At 34.7% G+C, this 6,692-nt stretch overlaps 1 protein-coding gene across 3 annotated transcripts in view; it reads right to left on the bottom strand.

Annotated features, from left to right (window-relative positions):
* LOC106460607 (synaptotagmin-15-like) overlaps positions 1-6,692 on the bottom strand; it is a 49,490-nt gene that overhangs the window by 14,795 nt on the left and 28,003 nt on the right. The window lies entirely within an intron of this gene.

Here is a 6,692-nt window from a genome sequence, read left to right as displayed (position 1 = left end):
GATAGCCCTCGTGTAGCTTTGCGCGAAATTACAAACAAACTAATTCTACCATAATTTGACATTTCTATAACATAAACAAGAAACAATAATAAATATTTTACTCTCAGTTGCACTTACACACACACACACAAAAAAAAAACTTTTCTAACACAAATAAATTTTCCAGTTGATCCTGTTTTTGAACAAGTTTACTTTTTGGCGGTGATAGATATTAACGATCTTTAACTTTAAGATGAAGAGTATTTGAAAAAAACAACAAAAAAAAACGTTTATCAGCAGAATATTATTTTCCTTTCTTCGTGACGAATTGAATCAAATAGTAGAAAAGAACAATTGATCAATGTCTGACAGAAGCGCCGTCTAGGATGAAAAAGAGGGCGAGCCCGCAATATGAGACAATTGTGAATAAAAATAAAATTTAAGGATAGTTATGTTGCTACTAGCTTACGACAAAGTTGGTTAAATATTAATAAATTATTTCATTTGATGGTAATACTTCTATAAACATAATTAAAGTACATATCAAGAATATATCATGTACCGCCTTTCATTTTCTTGTAACTCTGCTACTGCTGAGCATTTCTGTAAACGGAGAGAACATTCTAACACTCAGTGAATATTTCACAAGTTTTTGTTTAAGGTTCATTTTGTTTTTTCAGTGTAAACTGGGGATACGCATAAACTGTCTCTCCCTGTTAAAAAAAATGGAGAGGCTGTGGCCCCCCTCTGGCTCCCCTGGCTCCTTGTCATGGTAGCAACGCAAGTCATTTTGTCTTTCTGTAAAATGCTATTCTTAAACATGGATTTACAAAATTCCACCAGGGGAGTTTTATACACATATACTATTTTATGTAATCAGAATTCAGAATATGTGTCAGGTATGTTATAAACCTGTACTTTAGAGAGAGCTTTTACACCTGCTCATTCAAATACATAATAAACTTACAACGACAACAGAGAATGTACAGTTTTAAACTAGTCAAACTGACATGGCAAGGTAGAATTTTCTTCTCCGGTGTGTACGTCACATGTTACCTACGAAACGGATGAGGCTGACATATCGAAATTATAATAAGCGAACAATCAAAAAGATATTGGTTATGCTCTTTTAGATGTTTTCGATTATTTTAGATGTTATTTAGTAATACCTGCTAATGTTTTATTCCTCAATTTAAGTTTAACTACTAATGTTTTTGGATTAACGTTGTAACTTTGCTTGCTCAACCTCACGTATGGGAGTTGGTTGGTTGGTTTCTAGAGCAAAGCCACACTGGGCTATCTGTTGTGTCAACCGCGGGGAGTCGAACACCGGATTTTAGCGTCTTAAGATTGTAAGCTTATCGCTGTCCAACATGGGGGGGGACACTTATGGGAGAAAAATGCAAAATTTCAGTTTTTAATTAATTCATTTCAACAGTGGAACCACGAAAGGCATGTACTTGTATTTCAACAATGGAGCCACGAAATAGCATGTACTTGTATTTCAACAGTGGAATCACCAAAAGCATGTATTTGTGTTTCAACAGTAGAGCCACGAAATAGCATGTACTTGTATTTCAACAGTGGAATCACCAAAAGCATGTCTTTGTGTTTCAACAGTGGAGTCACGAAATAGCATGTACTTGTATTTCAACAGTGGAATCACCAAAAGCATGTATTTGTATTTCAACAGTGGAATCACCAAAAGCATGTATTTGTGTTTCAACAGTGGAGCCACGAAATAGCATGTACTTGTATTTCAACAGTGGAATCACCAAAAGCATGTCTTTGTGTTTCAACAGTGGAGCCACGAAATAGCATGTATTTGTATTTCAACAGTGAAATCACCAAAACCATGTGTTTGTGTTTCAAGAATTGAAGCAGCAAGTGCGTAGAACAGTGGAATCAAAAACGCATGTACTTGTCTCATTTCTACTTATGATGAAAAAGTAAGCTGACACATTAATGGAAACCCCAAGCACTGCTACTGTCAACTACTTTTCAAGTTTTGATTCAGAAACACAACTGCAGTGAATTGAAAGTGAGCATCATGCTCAAGATAGTTAGTACCAGGGCTTGTTCCAAGAATTTTCATAGCTACCCTAATGGAGTTGTAAGAGAGGGTACTTAATCGAACCGGCCTCTCCTTCTTGCACCACACTCTTACTTGGTAATACTTTAGGAAGGTATTTAGATATGTCACGTTGCTTGGCACTTATGTTCACTCCGATTTTAAAACTGACACGCAATCCCCACCTCGCTAGAGCTTAAACACTTGGGCACTGTTTATTCACTCTCATTGATTTAACCAGAGTAGCAAAACATGAAGTTAATGTGGTACTCAAAATGTCAACCGAGAAACTAGAAAATAGTATAAAACTTCAACAGCTTACCACTAGATGGCAGATAAGACAAAACAACCAGCAAAATAGGCGGGAAATCATTTTCATTCCGCTACACATAACGGCAGATTTCATGTGAAAGTGGGATTCGCTTCCTTTTAGAATTTTGAAAAATACAAATATTTTCAAGCTTAGACACCACGCTCAAACTCTTACTTACTACTTGCATAAATCACTTTGGTAACAAACCATATCGTATGTAACTTCACATTAGAATAGGCCTTGGTTGCTAGATAGTAAGATATTGTAGGATGCAGAGAAATAAATTTATAATACTCATTTCTCAGAACACATTTGAAACCAAATGCTTACACAAAAGCAAGAATTTAAGCACGGAAATTTCTATTCGATTAGATCTAAATATAAAAAAGTGTGTAGACCCTAAAGCATAACACAGTGATGTCGACAAGATTCGAAATCAACACATTTACAAAACTAATGGTAGGTCGTTAAGGTAGCGTTTAGTAACTACTATGTAATGCAGGGAGAGTACACTAGGTCTGAAAAGTATTAGTCAGCCTAACCACAGTGCTCCAAGCGGCTGGTTTGGTATAACTGCCGGTGGCTTATGTTCAAGTAGGCTGCATGTTTATACAGTATACACATGTAATATGTTCACCATTTATATGAATAAAAGCTCGCAAAGTGAGCGACGTCCTACCCAGTTTTGGTTTATTTCTTTAATAAACAGACTAATTATCTATTGCAATACGGTTTCCTTGCTTTACATCATTAGCATTACTTTTTCTTTCTCATATTTGTTACGACTCACAACTTTTCCCACGCACTTTACTTTCCCACCAAGAAACAGCACGGTAATTCAATTCTAATATCCTAACAGATACGTTACAAACAAATACAATAAACATAACTTTCACAGTTGCTCTCCCTGTCGTCGTGAACTCATACGGTGCCCTAGTATCACTGGTGTCTCTTGCTCGTGAGGAGTGTAAAAACAAACTAGCTAACTGTAGAGCAGAAACATATCTCAAATATGTTGTATTCTTATTAGATTCTACATGAAAGTACAGTTGTGCCAACTTTTGAAACATTTAACTTCTCTCATTCTTAAAGCTGTCCTGGAAAAAAAAACTGGATCGTAAGATTTCGAAGATAACATCGTTTATAAAGTGTACCCTACATGTCTCATGCTTTACTGTGCACTTAATCTTGTGTATCACCAATATCTCTATTGAATAATTTGTTTGTATTAATAAGTTTAATAATTTTATGATTGACAACTATGCTAATATGTATGCCTATTTTATAAACTTTAATGAAAAATATTCAATCTCATATGGAATAATATCTGACATGTTTCTTTCCATATTTACCGCAAATAATTTAAGTGCCTGAACATAGCACCTATTCCTGTATTAAATTCACTTGACATGATGTTACAGGAATTTATTTTACGACTCACAAACTTTTAAATTATGTACCATTAAATTTGGACATATATTTGAACTAATACATACTGAAACGTGAACAGCACAAAAATATTATATTATTTCCCCTGTTAATATGATCTATTGTCAAAAATAAACAAAACAAAAAAAAAATCCTAATTCTAAGCTATAAATTCCTGAACGTGTCATAAAGCACGTGGTTATATAGGCGGCTTCGTGGATGCTGTCAAACCAGCTGCCAGATGGCGCGGTTCAAACTTCATTAAGTTTGTTTGTTTTTCGAATTTATGCGCAAAGCTACACGAGGGCTATCAGCGCTAGCCGTCCATAATTTAGCAGTGTAAGATTAGAGGGAAGGCAGCTAGTCATCACCACTCACCGCTAACTCTTGGACTACTCTTTTACCAACAAATAGTGGGATTGACCGTCACATTATAACGCCCCCACGGCTGAAAGGGCGAGCATGTTTGGTGGGACAGGGATTTGAACCCGACTTAATTAAGACCATAGAGATAAAGGAATGGGCCGTCTTAGCGATATTGATTCTTCGAGTCATATTTGAAATGCGAATATCAGTCACATTGTTGGATGAATAGATTATGAATATTTTCGCCGAGTATCACTAGGGTATGTGTCGTAATCAGCTTAAATTAGAAATGTTTCATCTTGGTAATCTAACCTTAACGTCAAATACTTATCAAATACTACAAAATTAATAATGCTATCTGGAGTTTATCCTCAGAAAAATGGTAAACACAGTCTTCAGTTGCAGAAGTTGAAAATATTTTAAAGTGTTCATCTACAAAATTTAATGTTATTTCTAAGTACAAAAGATACTTGTATGAAAATCGTACAGAAATGTATCGTAAATTTAAGTATCAAACAATGTATAAAATGTGAACAATAAGATTTAATAATTTCTAAAACCAGACAGAAATTCAATGTGACTCATAAAACCTGAAGTGTAAGTATTTCTGGGATTTACTTAAGCAAACTGTAATATACATGGCAGAAAAGAAGTTAGTAAAGGTAAATGTTAAATTTTTAATTTTATGTTCAAAATAACAAGTTAAGATTCTGTTATTAAACAACATTTATACATCGATTGACCACCATATTTGGTATCCTACACACGTACGATTACTAATCTAAATATTTGTATGTTTAAAAAAATAAAACAGACTGATTATGCGATAACTCAGGTGATAGTTTAAGGATTTTAAATACAGGTAGTACAGTTTTATTACAGTTAATCTGCAAAAAGCTGGAAAGAGCAATTATCCATACGACGTAAAGATGGGAATGATAGTTGATGCTCGCTTAGAAAAGTTGCGGGTAGTTTTCTTTCGTCAGACAGCATACAACTTGTTACATAGAAATTAAGCGTTGGAAGGAAACGTTGAAGATTTGAATATCCGATAGCTTTAATTATGGTCCGCCGGGTCGCGGGTTGGAATCCCCGTCCCACCAAACATGCTCGCCCTTTCAGCCGTGGGGGCTTTATAATGTGACGGTCAATCCCACTATTCGTTGGTAAAAGAGTAGCCCAAGAGTTGGCGGTGGGTGGTGATGACTAGCTGCCTTCTCTCTAGTCTTAACTGCTAAATTAGGGACGGATAGCGCAGATAGCCCTCGTGTAGCTTTGCGCGAAATTCGAAACGAAAAAAAACTTTGATTATAGCTTTAAAACTAAACTAAAAATTATCTATGTGTGTGTGTGTGTGCAAACAATTTTTATTGTTTGTTTGTTGTTAAGCACAAAATTACACAATGGCATTTCTGTGCTGTGCCCATCACAGATTTCGAAACTCGGTTTTTAGTATTTTAAGCCTTAAGACTTTCCGCTGAGTCACTGGGGGAGAGCACTTTTTATTTTATTAGATAAATAAAATTGCTTCTTGAAACTTCTTGCAGAAAGACATTGACTCATTTGATGTATAACACACGTCTAGGTTAACTTTAATAACTAGCACATAAATATGATATGGAACTGGTTATTTAGGACCAACAGTATTACCAAGGGAAAAATCACAGTTAATATAACAAAGTATCAGAAATTAGAGAAACAAACTACGTAGTGAAAACCACAGTTAATGTTCTAAAATTCGAAAAATTAGTTTCGCCAAATTAGTCACTAATTAATCTTACGTTGACTTGAAAAATAACATGTCTCATAAGAAGGATGCATAAATGTGTCGAAGTTAGTTTTTCAATGTTCAAGACTTCTGAGAACTTGTTTCATATACTGTAGCTTTACACTAACTGATACACAGGATATTGTTTAATTTTATTGATACAACTACATATTTTATGGAGGATAAACTCGGTATTCTTTCTTCCAGTACTAGTGTCTATTGACCTAGAAATTTTAGGCTTTATTATGCTGTTCCTATAGAGAGGGTTTATTATGGGATTAGAATGCCAAGTTCAATAAATAAATTTTTTACCCCCTCCCAATAGTCGGTTTGAGTAACCTCTTATTTTTTATTGTTTTCCTGTTTTTATGCTTCATTAGTAATTACCTTCTCACAACTGGCTTCAGACATTATAATAAGGTAATAACGTAATCTTAGATGTAGGATGCTCTGGAGATGGGCACTAGTATTTAGTTCTAATTTTTGTGTTAGTTTTTTTCACAAATAACTCTTACGAATAATTAAATCTGATAAACGATGTCTTCCTACCACTATGTGGGTTCGTCTTCTCTTACTGGGGTACCTTTTAATCGTTCCCATAGATTTATTACTCTGTTCTGCATGTACGACGATATGTCTTTTTTTTGGCAATGTTACCTGAAACTGATGTGTGTGTATATATATATATACATAATCAACCCACATACGATCACACACACATAAATGTATTTGTATATATATATATATATATAATTCAAACCTTCCGT

This window comes from Limulus polyphemus, unplaced genomic scaffold, assembly GCF_000517525.1.
Source record: "Limulus polyphemus unplaced genomic scaffold, Limulus_polyphemus-2.1.2 Scaffold803, whole genome shotgun sequence".
Lineage (NCBI taxonomy): Eukaryota > Metazoa > Arthropoda > Merostomata > Xiphosura > Limulidae > Limulus > Limulus polyphemus.
The sequence above is the reverse complement of the archived record's forward strand: the minus strand, read 5'-3'. Positions and strand labels throughout refer to the sequence as shown.